This window comes from Vespula pensylvanica, chromosome 9 (genome assembly GCF_014466175.1).
Source record: "Vespula pensylvanica isolate Volc-1 chromosome 9, ASM1446617v1, whole genome shotgun sequence".
Taxonomy (NCBI): Eukaryota; Metazoa; Arthropoda; class Insecta; order Hymenoptera; family Vespidae; genus Vespula; species Vespula pensylvanica.
The window spans coordinates 2,174,589-2,195,308 of record NC_057693.1 but is presented as its reverse complement, the minus strand read 5'-3'; the positions used below and the strand labels follow the sequence as shown (position 1 = coordinate 2,195,308).

The window sequence follows — 20,720 nt, the reverse complement described above, 5'->3', positions numbered from 1 at the left end:
GGTGAAGAGAATGAGAGAGAAAGGAAGAGAAAGAAAGGACGCGTAGAGATGGAAAAAAATCGTCGACCGTCGTGCAACTCGAGTGCAGCAGACAGACGGTACAGATCGAATCTGTGCTATAGAGAAACGTGTTCGCGAGAACGCGAGTCGGTCGATCGACCAATCGGCGCGTCGCGTCGTTTCGATCGGTACGCGAGTGAGCGAACAAGCTTGCCACTTACTTTTTGCTATGTTCGAAGGCATTGTGGAGTGGTCGCTTGCGCAACGATAGCCACGGCTCGCTCCCGATAAGTTCATGCTCTAGAATCTAGGCCGAAGGCGTTACCAGTCGTTTATAACCAGGTGTCTCCGGATGCGGGAATCCATGTTATTCGCTTAACGGAATCACCGGAAGCTTCTTCGATTCGTTTAATCGAAGATCGATAACTTTTTCTGATCTTTAATCTTTCTTCGAAAAAAGATCGATTCTGTTAATGTATCCATAGATCGTTCGATATTCTCATTGATTTATAAAAATTATTTGATAAATAACATGAACGTGATATATACGGTGTTTCATTGTTCGGTTATTTTAGATCGGTACACGCCTTTTGCCTTAATAAGAATTTTCATCATAGGAAAATCTTTAGATCATTTACTTCCTTCGATTCGACCTTTACAAACGAAGTCGAGGAAACCGTTCGATTTCTCAAACACACCAATTAACGTTTACATATATGTACGTTGTAGTAACGACCAATTAACGTTCAACGTTCGTTCTTTTCTATAACTTGCGACTCGTTCGACGTGCCGATCTATAATTCGCACAAACTACTATACATATATCATATACAAGTAGGTATGTATATACTATATCTACTATACTAGTTACCCAGCATCGCATTAGTAACGAGTCGATTAACACGAGACTCTGATATAATTTCGCTCGAAACAACCTCCAAGAGACGTCGTAGTCACGGAGATCGTTAAATTGACTATCCCCCTCCATGACCATTGACCACACCACATCAATTAACGCACGCGCTCGTGTTCTCTCCGTTTTCAAATCGTGTTCCCTTACGGTTCTCGGTTCTAACGGATGCTTTACCATATCAAAATTAATTGAACATTTAAAAGGTGCAAGCTGTTGGTATCATTCGTTTGTCTTTACTCGTTTGATAAAGCTAATAAATAGACAAGTGATTAAGCCGTCAACCGAATAATATCTATCACTTCGATCTTATAAAACTTATTTTTCGATTATTTTGTCCTTTTTTTTTGTTTTGTTTTTCTTTTTATTTTTTTTTTTTGTAATAAAACAATATGTTTTAAATGTTAAGATGATGATGAAACATTAATGAAAATTATGATAATTATAATTGCCGATTTCGACATGAACGTACATAGGTGTACGTACCTATCTATATCAAACGGATCATGATCGTACATCCTCATAGAATGACCATCAAAGAGTCATAGGTATCCTATAAAACATCGTTTCGAACCTCTCTAGAATATTCCCATCGTAATAAACCCAGACTCTGCTCGTAAGTCGTTGTTTTGTGAGCAAGTTTATACGTACGACGATACTGTCGTATCTCCGAATTTTGTTTCGATCGAATCGAAGTAAAATTCAATTCGTACGTTTACCATCGATTTACTTGTGAAAAATGAAAAATAAACACCGAACTTTTCGTATCGGAAAGTGTGTATAATAAAAATTTGTAATGGAAAGGTGTTGTTGACGAGCTCTAGATACAAGTGACCAAAAAATAAGCAGCGTGAAAATCGAAAGGTCGATTTCTTCAACGAATTAACGAGTGAAACATGATATATTTATGCACCAATGGATAAGTGCATACACGGGCTTGAATTGCAGAGGAACCACGAGGGCCAGAGAAAACTGGAGAGCAAGGGAGAACGCTTGCAAAGCCTCTCCTCTCTCTCTCTCTCCCTCTCTCTTTTTCTTTCTTTTAAGTGTTCTGTAGCGAATGGTAAACGACCGGGCGGTGTACACGACTGTTCGACGCGATCAACTGAATTCACCTCGCTCTTATGTTACGCAAGATATGTATCCACGCCTATGTGCGAGTGGGAGCTGGGGAAGTGTTATTTAGGAAATAAAAATGAAAATGCAGATTCTAATCGAGTTTCACGCTTGTTTCTGTGGGCCTTGCCGCAGCTTCGATCTTTAGTTTCGAACTCTTTCTTAATCTTGTTTCCATTCTTAATCCCTCTCTCTCTCTCTCTCTCTCTCTCTCTCTCTCTCTCTCTCTCTATGTATATAATTTCTAGTAGCGAATAGATTTTTTGATCGATATGTTACTTATCGTATATTTATGTATCTGTCACTTACGTTTATTTCCAATAATACTTTAATATGGTGATTGTAGGTACTACATATATACTGCTTTGTATTTATGTATACATATTTTTATTTTTATTCAATAATAAGACTTTCTACTATCTTGTAATTTTTCTTTTCTCTTATCTATATTCAAGCTTGTTGAAACATATGAAAATAAATTATGTTTTTTTTCTGTCATTTCAATTTCCTTTTGATCAACATGTCGCTCTGAGTACCTACCTAAATTTAAAATCTTTATGTAACAACCTCCACTTCTTTTTCATTTTTTTTTCTTTTCCCTTCTTTTTTCGTTCGGGATACAATTTTAAGTTTTCAAATTACGTAAAATTATTAGGACGTATAAAAGAAAAGTTCGATATCATTTTTACAACACTCTTACTCGATATTGCTTTCCAGTCCACACGCTAGAGTTTACGAAATGTTCGCTTTTTATATCCACATCGAGTCTCACACAAAAACGAAAATTTTCTTAAAATCGGAAGCGAACAGTTCGTCAAACTGTAGACGACTTAGATCGATATAAAGGTTAGAGATTCTACGTCATGCTGATGCTTTTGTACGAAAGTAAGTGCTGGTACTGTAGACGAGTGAAATAGATTGGTAACATAACTCATCTATTATACGTTGCCGTCTAGCGAATATAATGTAGATTATTTGGGAATAACGTGGTGCAATCCATCAGTAGTAAACTCTATTGTGTATAAGCTTTACAGCTTGACTAAGAGCAAAGACAGTGTCTTTCTTATTCCGTACGCTTCATGATTTTCAGAAGTCAAGAAATAAATCCGAAATCAGAATACGAATTCTTGAATCTGTATCAAGTAACTTTTCCTTCGAATAAAAAATCATGAAAATCTATAGAAAATATATGTCTCGTTATATCTCGAGGTCTTTTCGATTGCGACTGAAGCGTGTCATATCAATCGCCATTAGTAATAATTGATATACGTTCGGTATATCTAGTCATGCGTATCAGTGTTATACGTTGCACAGACCGCAGAATGTACCACGTAACAAACTGTACTTTACTGTTAAACTTTCGCAACGAAATATCGACCCTTTTTCGCGGAATTTAAAACGGATTGCAAAGTAAAAACAATATTACGTGTGTCAAAGAGTATGTATAAATTAGACAAATTTAGTCGAAATATTAGTATTAAAATCGTTCGTCCTCTTTACAATTCGCTTTTTCTATCTCAATTGATACTTGATACAGTACTCAAGGACGCTGATCTTCATCCAAGGCCGTGTCGAAAGTTGGTAGGAGAAAAGAGGAACGTTATTTTTCTCAAATATATCATGATGAACGATGATCGATAGTTAGATCGTTTATTTACCCCTTCTCTTAGCTTCTATCATTTTATTTCTCCTTCTCTCTTCCTCTCTCTTTTTTATCTATTCTTTTTTCATTTATCTATTTAGTAACAAAAGAACAGCCATAGAGATTCTTCAATGGCTTCGCCTAGAAGTCTCAATTAACCGAAAATTTGAAAAATGAAGTACGTTCCTTTGGGAAACTCATAATCAGGACAGGCTCGCTTTCCTGTTATTGATCCATTTGAAAATGCTCGATTATTAAAGCGTAACCTGATTAATTGTGATCGGTGCTTGCAGTTTGATTAATTTGTTTTCTAAACTCGCGTCGACGATTGTTTCTCTTTCGAAAATAAACTAAACTTAAACTCAGTGATCGAGTTCAATGAGAGTACTGGACAAAAAGAAAAAAAAAGAAAAGAAAAATACGAATCGTTGCACGTTCTTTTCATAACGATTTCCAAGACAAACTTTCAAGATAACATTTTTAAATGTATAGCAAGGAATAGAATTAAAAAATATAAAGGAGACTACGTAAAACATAATCTCGTTACAAAACGCCTTACATACGATTTATATAAACGAACTTTGACGAAATATCAAAAGTAAATTCAATTACCTCGATAATATTCCAACGCGATAATCAAGTTATTTTTGAGGTTAGTATAATGATAAAGATATAAAATAATTTCACGGGCAATGCGCCTAGAAAATAACGCAACGCGTTTATACTACTATATCCCCTTTACTTCTCTCTTATCTTGCGCAATAGGCCAGAGTGCGCTTTTCTTTTTCACATTATTTTCCGATAAGCTCTCGCACGAACACAGAGACCAAACCGGACGCACATTTATGCAAGGAATAAACGGATTTGTGGTCTTGCCGGCAGTGGCTTATAATTCTACGCATTACATAAACGAGTCGACGAGACTTCGTGTGTCGGCCGGTTTTCGAGCGTGTTGAGAGCGTGCGAGTGAAATCGAACTAAATGTTGCGGTAGAAATCAAAGTTCAATAACTCTGTTATTAAAACAGCGTATGTACTCTACTTGAAAACACGCTTCACTTTGAATAGTCGTTATTAGCAAATTATTATGTCCTCCCCCGCCCCTTCCACCCTATTTTCATGCACGATAAGACCGTGCGTGCGACCGACGCTGCGGAACCGATTTCTGAGTTCGCCATCGAAATTGTAATTCCATTTCGTTTCGTTTCGTTTCGTTTCGTTTATACGCCAAAGAGAAAATAGATTTTAAATATCTCCCACGCGAAAAGTTCAATCGCAAAGGTTACATAGCTCATTCTCCATGTGAAATACGGTGGATATTATCGTTATAACTTTCCAAAAGCGATACATCTTTCATCGTCAAAATTATTTATAAACTCGAACAGGAAGTTCCATTCTTCCTTGTGTTAATATTTTCTCTATATTCGTGTCCTGTATTTTTATTTTATCGATTGACGTGAACTCGTCTCGAACAACAACGAATACGACACGTCAAACGCAGGAAACTGGAGGGTGATGCACACGTTTTCACGGTAACCCGCACGCGCTTCCGAAATGCAGAAAAGTTAATCCGATTACAAGAACAATCGATGATTTTCACCATAACGCCAAAGTAATTATTAGCTCGATCGAACGAAGCGTAAAAGCTTAATTCGCTTAATTAATTTCATTATACGATCAATTCTTGTCGTTCTATTTTTCTCAGAATTATGGTTGGATGATATTTTCCATTTTTTAAAGAGTCTTTGCGTCCTTTTCGAAGGGTCCCCTTTTGATCGTATCCAAACAAAGCCTAGGACGTAATTTGAAAGTAATAAAACGTATTATCGAGTTCCCAATAACCAGCAATATCATATCGTGTTCCCTTTCATTTTTCTTTTTCTCTCTCTTTTTTTTTCATCTCTAATGATAGATGGTCGTAATCAAGGATTTAATGAATAAATTATAAAAAGAGGAGTCGAGTATTCACCACTTTTCTTTTCGTAAATAACGAAAAATAATGAACGTTTGCACGTTCGTCGTTTTATTCGATCGATCTTCGTCCAAGATCGGGGCCACATTATTCAACGAGTCAGGCGTTGCGACTTTAATCACCGAGACGAGTAAACGTGTCTCCATTGCAGTAAGTATCTTTGGTAGCTGAGCAGAGACGTGGTTTTGTGTCTCGAGAAAATAGTCGACACCGAAGGAGAAAAATCCTTTTTCGCGGTAGCTTTGCGGCTTGGCGGAAGAGCGAAGAAGAAAAGGGGAAACGATAAAAAGGTCTCATCGAAAAGAAGCGGGAAACCGAGAGGGAAACCGAACGAACGAGTGAGCGGCCGACCGACTAAGAAGAGAAAGAGAAGGCTCAGAAGGAGGACGAAGGAAGAAAGGCGCGACTCTCTCGGCAGCCTTGCCATTGAATTAGAATTTCCGACTCGTTAATTTCTACTGGCTCTACGAGACAGGAAGGAGAAGGAAAAAAAAGGGGTCGATAAAGAAGAACGATCGAATGAACGAAGAAACGCAGGGACGATAGTAGGATGATTTTGGTTTAACCGAGTCTTTTAATATCTTCGTCAAATGAAAAAGAATATCGAGCGAGCTTTCTGATCGTATAATCGTTTATCATCGATAGAGTCTCGTTTCATAAAGGTAGAGAGAAAGAAGGAAAAGGTCAACTTTGCTCTCTCTCTCTCTCTCTCTCTCTCTCTCTCTCTCTCTCTCGATGTCTATATTCGCATAGATATTTGCAATTATGTAAGATGCTTCATCGATAATCAATAAAAGATTGATGCAACGTTAATCTTGATATTAATCTAGATCGAAAAGCTCCGAAATATTCTTGATTGAGAAGGTAACGTAAATAGGAGCGCAATTATCTGACACGTTTTTAAAATACTTTGAATTTGTTAATTTTTCAACTTCCAAAGAAAATGAGATAAGAGGACTCGAATACTTTCCTAAGTGGCGTTATATAAAGCAAGAAGAGAAAGAATAGAATAGAAAGAGAGGGAGAGAGAAAGAGAGAGACATAGAGAAAAGTTAGGATCGAGAGGAAACGCAGAACTCGATGAACTTCGGCGTGATAACATAATAATGCAGTGAGAAATCGATTACATAAGAGGCCTCCGCCTAGAAGCGCGCTACTTGCGCTGCTCTCACTGTTAGTCCGGTTTGCCGACATAATAGAAGAAAATAATGCACCGGGCATAGATTTCCAAGCGAGTTGCGTGATTCCGTAAGCGTGATTATCGCGATTATAGGGCGGAGCACGATTAATTAACGGTCGTCTACTACGACTGGTAAAATCTGGACCTATAAAATCTTTTGCGTGAAACGCAGATGAAATTGTTCAAAGAAAAGAAGAAAAGGAGAAAGAAAAAAGAAGAAGCAAGAGAATAAAAGGAAAAAAATCAGGAAGAAGAAAAAATTTGTCATTCATTGAATTATCCTACCCTCTTATTTATCGATTATTATACATGCAAGAAACTTTCTAGACAGTTTTAGAGGAACAAAGTCGTTACGATCTCAGAAAGCAATTCTCGAAGGAATTTCTTAGCAACGATTGAGTTTCGCGACGCGTACGAGGCACGCGAGACTCTGATTGGATCGGAAAGCGGTCTATAAAAGCGAAGCGAGTTAACATTTCCTACGATTCACTGGTTGGACCGACTACGACTAACCGAGTGTGGCAACGTTCTTGCACCTCGAGAGAAGTCCGTCGAGGGAGATCGTTCCTGGAAAATTCTTCGAAGTATTCCGCGTCAATCCGCATAGTATTCCGCGTCGTGCCACGACTCTCGTGCCGACTTTCGAGTTCCGCATTTTTTTCCCCATCGGTCAACTATTTGAGAGTATCGAGTTAATTCGGAGATCGACCCTTGCTAACGGTAACATACGATAAAGTAGATACGATTGAGAGCCGTTTTTGCTCATAAGTGAAAGGCGACGTTCGAGCTTAGTCGCGAACTCCTCGATCCTCGTTGCGTAATATTCTAACCAAGGAAATGAAATTTTGACCTTACCACCACCCTCTTCCTTCCTGTTTCTTCGATGCTTCCGTACTCGCGATCGATCGATCACAATGAAAACTAATATTGGACATTGAGATTGATCAACGGGGATCGAAGAACTTAAACACCTAAAATATCAAGCTACAACTACGAGAATATACAATTATTTTTCTTAGAGTTATTATTTAACAATATTCGTAGATATTGGATATCGTTAATACAATGTAATTATACTGCTATCACTATAATAACAATATGCTATAGCTTTCTTCTGTTTTAAGTTTCTTGATAAAAAGCTTAATTATTCTGATTACGTCATTAGTATCGATAATAATAGGAATATAATTCAAGCAAATTATATGTACTTTCGTAGTTTCCAATAGAAATAACGCACATAATGTTCTTACGGGGTATTGCAAAATTACTTGCCGATTCGTACGTTCGTCCACTTCTCGCGCAATTATTCGCCCAAGGTGAAACCGCGCGAAACGATAGTTATCGTGATCTCGATCGGACGCACAGTTACGATATAGATAATAAAACAGCTTGAAATAAGATTTAATCTCAAGTAACATCCTTTCCCCTTTTTTCTTAAACAAATATACATATATATACTTTACTTTTGTACGAACAATCGTAACGCGTACATACTTATAAATTTCAAAGATTTATCAGAGGGGATCTTTTTTCATAACAAAATGCGCGTTCGCACGCTCGGTCGCTTTCAAATATTATAATATTCACGACATAAAAGTGATAAAAAGAAATAACGATGAGAATATGTCGTCCATGAGAGACGTGATATCTCCCTTGTTGTCACTGATAAAACGAGATTAACGTCCGCAGAATCGTCTACTATAACGTATAGCAAGTTTAATTAATTCTATTAAAACGTAGTAGGTTCGTTAAAAAATTTAATTGAACCCATGAGAATGAATTACACCTAATGCATTTCAAACACATAGTCGACTAATCATAATCGTCTTGCTACCAGTGAAAATTCCAAATTATAACGAATGACCTTCGTTATGCATAATAGCCATCACGTGACATAGATACGATAATAAAAATGATACCTTTCATTAATTTAAGCGAATTTTAATGTTACGTTATATTTTTATAAAGTGGTTTAACTTTATAATTATTCATGTTCGACGTTTCCTCGATGATCGTTCCCCGGTTAATTTTATAACTTCCCTTTCATAGTTTATAGCGAAGTATAACATTCGTAAATGAATATAAGATAAAGGTACTAAAACCTTAAGACCACGTCTAACATAGTCAGTTTAGCTTGATTAATACTCCTTACCGTAATAAGGGAACGTTTTTATTTCGTTATTTAGTCAAAACGATCGAATAAAAATGCAAAGATTAATATATAATATATAAATTAATATTATTATTTATAATATATTATTAATATATATATATAATATATAAATCGATATAATGTAATAGAAAAAAAAAGAAAAAGAGAAAGAAAAGAACATACGGATTAACTTATTTAAAATCGTAAAGATAATTTCAATCATTCTGCTCTTTTTTTTTTCTTACTTATCCTCTTCATTTTTTCATATTTCATACCAATGATATCGCAATGATTTCGTCATCGGCGAGGAGATACATATGAAATTTTTATTACTTCTCTATAAACAAGAAGCCTCTGCGATCATAAATGCGGGTAGATAGTTTCCTGATCGTAAAGAGATCTTGCTATCTTTACGATCGTAAAACTTCTTTTGCGATTTCCCGCGATCGTGCCACGGAAATAGACGAACAGGTAAATGGAAACACGGAAGGAGAAAGCAAGACGAAGAAGGAAGAGAAGGAAGAACAACGAAATAAATCGTTTTCTTTCTCTTTCTTCTCGTATCGTTATTCTTTGATTTGCCAGGCGATCGGTTTAATAACATACCGCAAAAAAAAAAAGAAAGAATGAAAAAGTAGAAAAATTTCGACGGAATAAAATTCGTAACTTCGATTAAACCGACGGACGTATTCTTTTCTTTTTTCTTTCTTCTATTTTTTTTTCCTACTTTCAAAGAAAATAAAGTCTAGAAGCTTTCCGTATTCTTTTTTTTTTGTCACGATTAGGTAGTGATAAAATGAGATGCTTTTAAGTTGCGAGCTCGTATCGACCAACGTCTCTTGAATATTCAACGATGTAATATAACGGAAGGTCGGTATCCAATATAATTTTCAAAATGAGATTCGATAGAGAATATACTGTTTATTCTACTTTATCCTTTCTCATAGTCTAAAGAATAATCGAATAGGTATAGGAATAAGATCGTACGTGTGTTCGGCAAGAAACTCTTATTCGATCGAATCTACGAATCCTGACGATGTGAACGAGGCGAACGAGGTGAACGAGGTGAACGTGCGATCTTTCGAAAGAATGGAAGAAAGAATTGTGTAAGGGTAAGGGAAAGCCACGACTGTTCGATTCGAGCTTGTACGAGGATAAGTCGGCTCGACTCTTCTCAGACGCGTTCGTAACTTTTAGACAAGCTTGAAGGATGTGACGAAGAACGAAAAGCGAAGGTGGAAAAGCCAAGTAAGAAGAAAACGACGATTGGGGGAAAGCTTGAAAGCTGTAAGGGTAGCTGAGCAGGATTTTGAAGATAACAAAATGTAAAAGGAAAAATTACTTTCCAAAGAGAAAATTTATACGGTTACGTACATATATATGTGTATATATATATACATATATATATATATATATGTATACATGTATTGGTGTGTGTGTGTGTGTTTGTATAATATGATGAAGAAAAAAAATAACTCAGCTTTAAATTGTTCCAATTATTTCCATTAGTTGAAAATTTTACTCTCATTGGACGAATCTTCCGCTTCCTTTTTATTATCCATTGCAAAGCCTTTCGGACATTTCTATCGGTCGTTAAACCACGATTACTCTCGTTTCTTATGCGTGCTTCAAGGTGAGTTTCGTTTCACAAGTGCGCCGTAACGAGAGGCGCCATGTGCACAGATCTCAGCAATATGCGCAAGCAACAGCTGTTCCCCGCTCCTGCTTCCTATCCAAATAATTCACATAGCCATTTTCTTTCACTTTTCTCATTCTCCCCTCGCTTCTAATCGTACTAAACGCTCGTCTCCTGGTCGAACCTTAATGACGCTTTTCTTTACGACACGAAGACTCAATATTTATCTCTACTTTTTTCCTTTCTCTATCCTTTATGTTTCACTCGGATGTTATTCGATGATTCATGTAAGAAATGATACGACTATAAAGATAATAATAATCACGTTTACTTTGTTACGAAAAAATTGTATAATTAAAAAACGAACTTTACATCGAAAATGACTTTATATACAAATATAGAATGACTGATACAAGTCACGCTTTATTTAGATTTAACCATTAAATTTTATTCATTTATTTATTTACCTTTTTATTCATTTTTTTATTTATTTTTCTCTTTTTGAACAAACCGAGCATGTTTATAATACGTTACTTTACACATACATTTTGTACTAAGCGCTGCATTTACATTTCATTTTAATATTAAACATTAAATATTAATACACACTTATATACATATATATACATATACACACAATGAAATCACCATTTTGAAATATAATACAAAGAATATAAACAGAAAGAGAGAGAGAGAGAGAAATGCTCGATTCGATCATTGTTAAAAAAATAAATCAATTTCCATCAGCCGCGTATTTCAAATTTCCGTATCGAATGGTAATCACGTGGCATGCGCATGCGATCGATACGTGCATCGTTGCACACTCATTCGTTCGCGTTCGTGCGTGTATGTCCGTGCACGCTAGCAACACATTTCTGAAGCTGAGACCCCGTAATAAAACCGGACCTCGTATCTACGTCCTTTCCCTGTTTCCTTTAGCTTGTTCTCGTTTCGTCGCTCGTACGAAACATTATTTCAAAAATTAGATCTCGACGTTGAATATTTCCTTCGATAACGTTTTTTCCCTCTTTCTCTCTTTTTCTCTCTCTTTCTATTTTGCTTTTCTTTTATCATATCTCTCCTTTTTCATGGTATCAGAACAGACGTGTATCGTGTAACGTATAGGAACGAATATGAACGTATATATCATTTTTAGAATCGCCATATTGGGAAATTTTAACAAATAGCGACGTTTTATGACACGATACTTTATCGTTTATTTAACAGGATAATTAATCAGCACGTTGTATGGTTATTAAAGGCCTTATTGAAAGAAGAAAAAAAGAAAAATAGAAGAAAAAAAAAAAGAAAAAAGAAAAAAGAGAGGCAGATTGGGTAAGAATATCGATTGCATCGTAATTATCGCAATACTTTTTTTCTGCAATAACTCCATCGAAATACGTAATTCTCAAGTAATTTTGATTAGCTATTACATTGGATTTCCTCAATCGCTCGTATCAATGTTAACGTTTAGTTTACGCAAACGAAGAAAGTCTAATGAGAAACTCGGTCAGAAATTTTTAAACTGGCAGAGAAATGGAAATGTATTTATGCATTTATACGCATTTTCTTGCTAATTCTCGTAATAAAGATTAGAGTCGATAACGAGAAATGCATCAAGTAAAATTTCTCCATTCGTTATTAATGAATTATAGTCCAACAATTTCTAGTTCAAGAGTCGTCTTTTACCTTCCCGCATAAGTCCTCGTTTCGCGTGATAACGTTTCGCGTTCATCGGTACGGCCGTTGAGCCGGTAGAAGCATATAGACGTGGCTGCATCTGTATGAGTGTCATTACTCTCGTCATGCTTCACAGGAACACTTTCACTGGCTTTTAACTTAAGTCCGTCTAACGCCGTGAAAATCTCTCCCATCTTGTTCTACTGTAATAGAAGAATGTTTAACAGCTAAAAATAATGCCTTCGTCAAAAATTTGGAAAAATCTTTTGTTAAAACTTTTAACCGTATAATGTTTCTATTACACACGTATATATATATTATATATATATATATATACCATATATAATATATAAATATTATATAATATATATATATATATATTCATGTATATATATATATATTATATAGGTATTTATACGGATTACAGTAAATAATTTTGATTAAAATCTAATTATAAAAATCTATGTCCGAAATATACGTAGTGCAATATTATGAAATAATTTCTCCTTCTGTATCAACGAATAATTAAATAAGCATAGGGTAATTTAATTCGGAACTGTTCTGGAATGCAAATTTCTAATCGTTGGTTAAATAGGAATAGCTGTTACATTTCCGCTATTACGAGAAGCACTTTACGAGCTATGGAAGAACGAGCATACGGAAATCTCGAGCTAACTAATCACTATTGACGAAAAGCTATCCATTGCATTTGCATTGTAAATGAAGGAATGTTCTGTTCGATGCTCTAAAATATTACTGGTAACATGGACGACGATGCGAAGGAAATAAGTCGTTTCTCGTTTCACTATCGTTTGTTCAATCTCATCTTTCTTTGATTACAGAAAGTGTTAATACCACTAATTACTTAACTCAAAGGTAATAAATAACCTTTTTACCTTTCTTTTTCTTTCATTTAAATTCGAATCGACCGAGATGAAATTCTCTTAGAGTTTTTGCGGTATCGCGTGACAAAAACAGACTTCGGTGACAAAATGAATATCTCAATTTCAATTTTCAACGATCATTAAGAAAATCGTTCGATCATTCTTTGGATAATAACTGGTTTCAATTGAAAATTAAATTTACAGATAAGAAAATTATTATTTTTTTTTTTTTTAAATCTTATTCGGCTATTTTCACGTAAACCAGTTTCCATTACGACATGAATCTAAGTTAATGAGGTTCGTGTACGCGAGAAATATTTGACTCTTTAAGTTAGTGCAAAGCCGCGAACGAAATCGTCTTAACGTAACGAGATGAATCAGTCAACAAGAATCTGTCCGACAATATTTTTATGTTTTATTTCGTATACGTTATATATCGTATTTCGTATTACGTTATATTCCGAAACGAGAGTACGTCTTTTCAGGATAATTCATATATAATCGATTTTCATGTCGAAGCGACACCATTACACTCCAATTATTGTCATTTGTACTAATTACCGCATATGTAAATCCAATTTATGACATTATGCACAAATTTCCACTATTCCTCTTCCTTTAAAAGCTACGAATATTCGAAGACTCGTTCAACGTGTGTGCGATATAAAAAATAAGTATGTTTTATACGAGAATTTTATACGAGAAATCTTATCGAAAGATACAATAGAAAAAAAAAGGAGAAAGAAAATAAAAAAAAAAAAAAGAAGAAAAGTGGAACGTAACGGATTCGTTATCGCTTCATTGAGCCAACAATTTTCTTCGACGTAATCGACTAAACGATTTGATCGTCCAATGAAAATTCTTAGTTTCCAAACGAAATGCGAAAGCGAATTCGTGTCACGACGTATCGATTTCCACCTACGAGGCTTTCCTATCGCGCGATTCCGGCTCGTTCTTGCGGCAACGAAGCTACGTAACCTTGCGAAGAAGGCGTAGTCGTCGACACGCTTCGACGATCTCCTTCGACGATCTTGTTCGACGATCTTATTCGACGATCTCGCTCGACGATCTCGCTCGACGATCTGCACGTTGCTTTCCCCGTTGTAATGCCGCTTCTGCATCGAGAATCCTTGCACTCGTCCTCTTAAAACATATACGCATGCGTATCATTTCAAACGATTAGGATGTTTCAAGTTTGCGCAAACTCAATTCTGTTCTCTTTCGTTTTCTTTTGACTTTTACGTCGGAAGATTTCTACTGAAAATTTAGATAATATCATGTGTAATGTAAACATGTATTATATTAACCGAAGACACCTTTTACACACACACACACACACACACACACACACATATATATAAATATTTTATTTGTTATAACAAAATTTTTCGGAGTTTTCTTTTTCTTTTCTTTTTGTTTGTTTTTTGTTTCGTGTTTTATTTTTTTTTTTTTGAACAAAATCATTCAATTTGCATAAAAAAAAAATATATATATATATATTCGAACATATTTACGACTCACTTTGCACGTACTTTGCAGATATAAGAACGGTTCTTATCGCTCTTTCCGAAAGTGCTGGTAGTTATCGGAACGATGCCATTATCGGAAGGTCGGATATCCGAGGCAGAAAAGAAGAAAGATATTCGACGTTATCCTGCTGTCATCGAGTGGACTCGTACGGAGGTTACCAGCGGTGTAGAGGCTCGTTAAATCTGCGTGGTCGTACCAAAATCGTGCTCGTACGTCATCCCTTACAACTTAACCGGGTTATCCTCGGACTCCGTACGAGATCGTGTTCCAGCTACTATGAATTATATACTAGTCCGAAAGAACGAATCTCACTGTTCATTTCGCCTACATAGTTTCTCTCTCTTTCTCTCTCTCTTTCTCTATGACCAAGCCAACTACTATCTCTGCTTTTCTCTCTCTCTCTCTCTCTCTCTCTCTCTCTCTCTCTCTCTTATATTTCCTCTTTTTTTTTCATGTTTTTCTAAATGGATACGACATTGAAGATACCAGGTTCGTCGTCGGAGTCGACATCATTAATTCAAGATAACGTCGAAGAAAAGATGGCATAAAATCGCGAAGAAACAGGATAAAAGAGAGAAATGTCTATCGATGCAAAGCCTCTTATAATTCAGAAAGATTCGTGAAAGCGCCAAGCGTAATGGGCGAAGACTTTCGAGAAATATTTCCGAACTAGAAGCTAAGTCCATTACAGGAGTATTAATTAATCTTCGAGTTGGCGTGGTATACAGCGATGATAGGAATGGAATGTCTTTGGTATTAGTCCGTATTTTGATATTAAAAGAAAACTTTGTTTGAATGATGGACGTCGTTAGTTACTTCGCTTCGGTGCGTTTCTCGAATTTATCTTGCGCAGGACCATTCTAGATTTATTTTCGGTATGATAAGCGACCCTTGTTGTCAAAGGGGAAAAGGGGGAGGGAAGAAAAGGAACAGAAGGCCAAGAAGAAGAAAGCACAAGGAGATTCGCACTGAGAGGCAGAATGCCTTTTTTTCCATCCGTCCTTTTTTTTTATCTTTTTATTTTTCTTTTTGTTTTTTTTCTCCCCCTCTCTCTCTCTCTCTCTCTCTCACTCTCTGTTTTTCTTCTTTTTTTTTCCTCAACGTTATCTTTACCTTCAGTCGACCTTTGCTTTTGTCACCTTAATTAATGGTCTATCTAATGGCCAGTCTAGAAAGAGGTGTCGACGTATATCATTCCTTTTGCCTACCCTTTCCTCTAACCTTTTTAGACGGCTCTATCGGGTCGCTTAAACGACGTATATACATATTTTCTTTTTTTTTTTTTTATTCTATTCTATCCCACGATAAAAGAGACTCTTTATAAAAATCTACGATATTATCCCGGACGCACGTAAATTGTAATTAAGGAACGAATTCATTATTTCGCAAAGTGACAAATATGAAACAAATGTAACACACGGAGGAATGAAAAGGGAAACGTAAAAAAGGACAAAAAAAAAGGATGAGTCTTTTGCAATGACAAAAAAGTAGAGAATGGGATGGAACGGTGACGAAAAGATCGAGGGCTTGAATTCACGGGTAAACGAAAGAACGATGATGCTCGAGGGTGTAGATGAAACTGCTCCTAACTTTTCTCTATTCTCACCGATGGTTCTCTAGCGTCGATGAGAGGGTGGAAAGAAAAGTGTGGAGGAGAAAAGTGGTAGACAGAAGAAGCGTTAACAGGATACGATGAAAAGGAAGAAAAGGGAAAGAGAGAGAAGAGAAAGAGAGAGAAGAGAAAGAGAGAGAGAATGAGAGAGAGAGTGAAAGAATAGAGAGAGAGAGAGGGAGAGAGAGAGAGACAGAGAGAGAAAGCAGATACCCAGTCAAGGATGAATCCTCCTAGTCGGTAAGAACGGGCAAGAGAGCTAGAGAGCAGCGGACAATTTGGCCGAGATCCAAGGTCCTGGCAATCAATATAAGCGACAGACAGCTTTATGAACAATGCTTTCAAATATCGACGCGAACGAACACAACCAAGTCGTTCGACTATGAGCGAACTTATTTTACGCATATACTACGTGATAAGAGTTGTCAAATACTGAATCGTACTGACCGACTTTACACTCTATTCGTGAATATCTAAAAATATTTAAAAACGATAAGATCGAGATCTCGGTGTATCTCTTTAAGGAAAAATATATCGTAAAGGTAAAACAAAAGAAAAAGAAAAAGAGAAAGAAAATGAATAAAGAAGAAAAAGGAGAGAAAGGAGAAAGAAAAGAAAAAGAAATTTTCAAACTGTGATCACGCGCTGCACTCTTTTCGAGAGAAGTAAGTAGAAGCAGAAGTTCGACAGAAGCTTCATACTCGTGGCATAGCGCACGTAATGTCGGCTGATCGTAAGCGTAAAGTAGAGAAAAAAAGGGAGGAAGGATCATAAAGCTTTCCGTCGAAACTGGAACAGCCTGATTGCGACGAAAAAAAAAAAAAGAGAGAGAGAGAGAGAGAGAGAAAAGGGAAAAGAAAAAAAAAGGAAGAGGAAAAAAGAGAAAAGAAAAAAGAAACGATGCGCGCGTCAGTAGAATGGTGTGAGAGAGAGTTGCAAAGGGGAAAAGAGAGGAGGAAATAATCCAGAGGGATACGCGCGCAAATACGAGATATTTCGTACCTTCGGGCAACGCGCCCGTTTGATTCCGCCATGAACTGAACTTCTTCGAAAACGTTTTGATGAAAACGATGAGGACGGGATAGGCGAAGAAAGAAAAGAGGAAAGAAGAAAGAAAGAAAGAAAGAAAGAAAGGAAGAAAGAAAGGAAGATACGGAAAAGGGGAAAGAAAAGTAGAGAGAAAAGAGATAAAGAGAGAGAAAGAGAGAGATGCAGAGAAGCTGAAAGAGTGCGTTTTCTCGTTTTTATCGTTTCGAGCAAGCGATTAACGCATTGCGGCGAGAAAAGAGTATTGCGTTTTCTCGAGGAAAGAACAATCGAGGTCGACGTGGTCGTTACAACTTGTCTTTTTTTCTTGCCTTTATGTGAAATGATATTTTTTGCCTTTTTCTTTTCTCTTTTTATTCTCTTTTTTTTTCATCGAGAAAAAGAGGGAGAGAGAGGGGGTGGGGCGGGGGAGAACGATATCAAATATAAGGCATCGTGGAAGCTTTCTAAAATGTTTTAGAAAATTCTTTTATATTCTTTTATGTTCCTGAATATTTTGTGCATTACGTCGTCTCGAGTTTAGATACACAGAAGAGATATATTTTATTTCTTCGATTATTCGTTTCGTATGAATCGTGAGATATTCGAAAACTCGAAAGAGAATTTGTAATCCGAAAACGTGTGATATTATTTGCTATTTAATCAGACTGGATTCGATGTATCCTTTTTGGGATCGTGCGAACAACGGCACGGTACGAGTTGAATCGGTAAATAATAAAAACGCCTGGACCCTCACGTACTGCAAATACGTATAATGAAATTAAATGCTTTTATAGTGTCTACGCCCGTTCATTGTTCGAGATTCTCCCTGGATTTTTGAATATTCACGAAAAACGTGTCCAATTTTACCTCGTCGTCCCTTTAACGAGCCCCAGCGAATATTGCGACTCATAAATTATGAAAAATTACTTTCTCGATAACGTAAAACATCATAACACGCGAGAAATGTGCGATTTAATTTTCTATTTCTTTCGACTTTACGTTTTATTATTATTAGAGATTATACCATTAACGAGCTATTGATTTCTTCGAAATTATTTGTATACTTTTCTGTTTGTTTCTTTCTTTCTTTCTCGAAAAGTTAAACACTAACTTTCTATCCTATCGATAAACTAAACAGACAAAATCGGACTGTCAAGAAAACGGTCTCCTTATCGGTAATGTTCCTACGTTACGCTCGACGATGAGTAATATCTTCCTTTCTTGCACACATGCTGCCACGCGAATTTGCTAGCCCGTTAGTCGAGCGTGTCATGCAAACCGAGCTACATCTTTGCGGAAGCGCTTGTCAGCAGTTTTCCTGGACTTTTGCCAAGACGTCTTCTTGTCCTTTCGCAAAGACGTCGCGTCGAATAGACATCTTCTACGATGGTACGTACATACTACTTAAACGTACTTAACTAGGTACTGAAACGAGATGGAATTAACGCTTAAGAATTCGACGAACGACACCTATTCGTTCAAAATTCATGAAAAACAATCGAGAGTAATTAAACTCTTGTTTTTTTTTTGCTTCTTTTTTCCTTTTTTTTTCTTTTTTTAAATAATCCAACTCTTGAATGTAAATTAACAAAGTTTTCGAACAATTCGAACAAATCTACAAAAGTTTTAGTTTCTCAAAAATGAAGAATAAAAAAAAGAAAAGGAAGATGAAGTAAGAACGTAAAAGGGACGTCAAAAACCTTTACGCAAACGTTCCACTCGATGGCGAAGCTCCGGTGATAAGCCTGGAGGGTGAAAATCGCTAGAATTAGGAACGATAGAAACTCATTAAAAGTTCTTCTTTGTTCCGATTTAGCGCGATGAATGAATGAATGAATGAAGAAGAGAAGAGAAATATGCTCGGCCATTAGCTCTTAGCCAACTCAACCGTTTTCATTCAATTTCACTCGTCAGTCGGAAAACAACAGCCGTTTGCCATCAGCACCAAACGCCCCCACCCTCCGCCATGCCTCCCAACCTTCTTCGAACTAAGAATATAAAGATTCTCTAAATTGAAAGGAAACGAGAACGATGGGTTTATTGCGACAATTAACCGTATTTCAAATTCTTATCTCTTTGTCGAGTAACGGTTGAATCGCGATGTAATTACTAAGAAATCGTTAACGAGAAAAACTCGATAATTCCAAAGATTCAATCCCTACTAAGATTCTAGCAAAGATCGTCTAATTATCGAAAGATTTCGTTACATCTTTCTTCTCTTCACTTTTTTTTTCTCTTTGTATTTTATTTTTCCACCCTATTAACAATTCTAACAGCACTCTCGAAAAATCAAATGATATTCCAAGATTGAGAACGAACAATACGAGAGTGAACTATGCAAAACCGGAAAACTATCTTTCAAAAGTTTTCGGCAGTACTAACCGAATGACAGTGAAAAGTAGATACGCTTACGTAAGAATGGAACGCTTGATAAATGTGAGTTTATTTCAATCCTCTTTACGTAGGAGGTGGTCAGGGTCGACGTTCACTAACCCAGATAAAACGACTTTGGTTCTTGGTATGGTATCTTCGGTTCTCCAGGGGTGTCGGAAGGAGGCGACAACTTAGGCGTGCGCGTACTATCTCTCTCACTCTCTCACTCTTTCCCTCTATCTCTCTTTCTCTCTCTTTCTCTCTCTCTCTCTTTCTCTCTTTCTATCTCTCTCTGTCTTTGTCTCGCTCGAACACTCGTATCAGCCCTCTTCATCGTCGCTTCGTTCGCACCCACCCGGTCTCTTTCCGTCTCTGTCTTCCCACCCCTCTCCATCTCACTCTTGCCTGGCTTCGCGGTTACGGCTCGTACCCTCGAGTTGCTCGCTGAACAACCCTTAACGTTTCACTTAATTTCGTCGCCTCTATATTTTCCAACGCGAATTATATTCCCTATTATGAAAGTAGAACATATCAAAATCAATGGAAATGATTTAACATCGAGCACTCAGCTTGAATTTTTCCCAAAATTCTTTCACGAGAGTTATCGACTAAACTATAACTTTCAAGGAAAGAAATTTTGGTAAGGAAACATTTAGCGAAGGATTCGGATTTGGCGCGATGGTCAGGGTCGTTCGAGTCGACCAACTCGCAGAGATCTTGACTTTGGTCCTTCTTTAAAGAAGGAATGAGAAAGAGAGATGGAGAGACAGACAGAAATAAAGATAGATAGAGAAAGAGAGAAAGAGAGAAAGAAATAGTACGGAGAGGGCGCGCGAGTTGCGTGTGGCTTGCTTCCCACCCTCAGGCATCTATCCACTCTTGTTCCTTTTAGGTTCCAACCCCTCCATTCGTAGTCTATCTCTCTCGTACTCGTTTGCTATCGGCCTTAGGCGTCGTCGTCGCCGCCGTCGTCGTCGTCGTCGTCGTCGTCGTCGTCGTCGTCGT

The 20,720-nt window shown here is 36.8% G+C and overlaps 1 protein-coding gene across 1 annotated transcript in view; it reads left to right on the top strand.

Annotated features, from left to right (window-relative positions):
- LOC122631498 (glutamate receptor ionotropic, kainate 2) overlaps positions 1–20,720 on the top strand; it is a 125,871-nt gene that overhangs the window by 22,967 nt on the left and 82,184 nt on the right. The gene's annotated exons all lie outside the window — the stretch shown is intronic.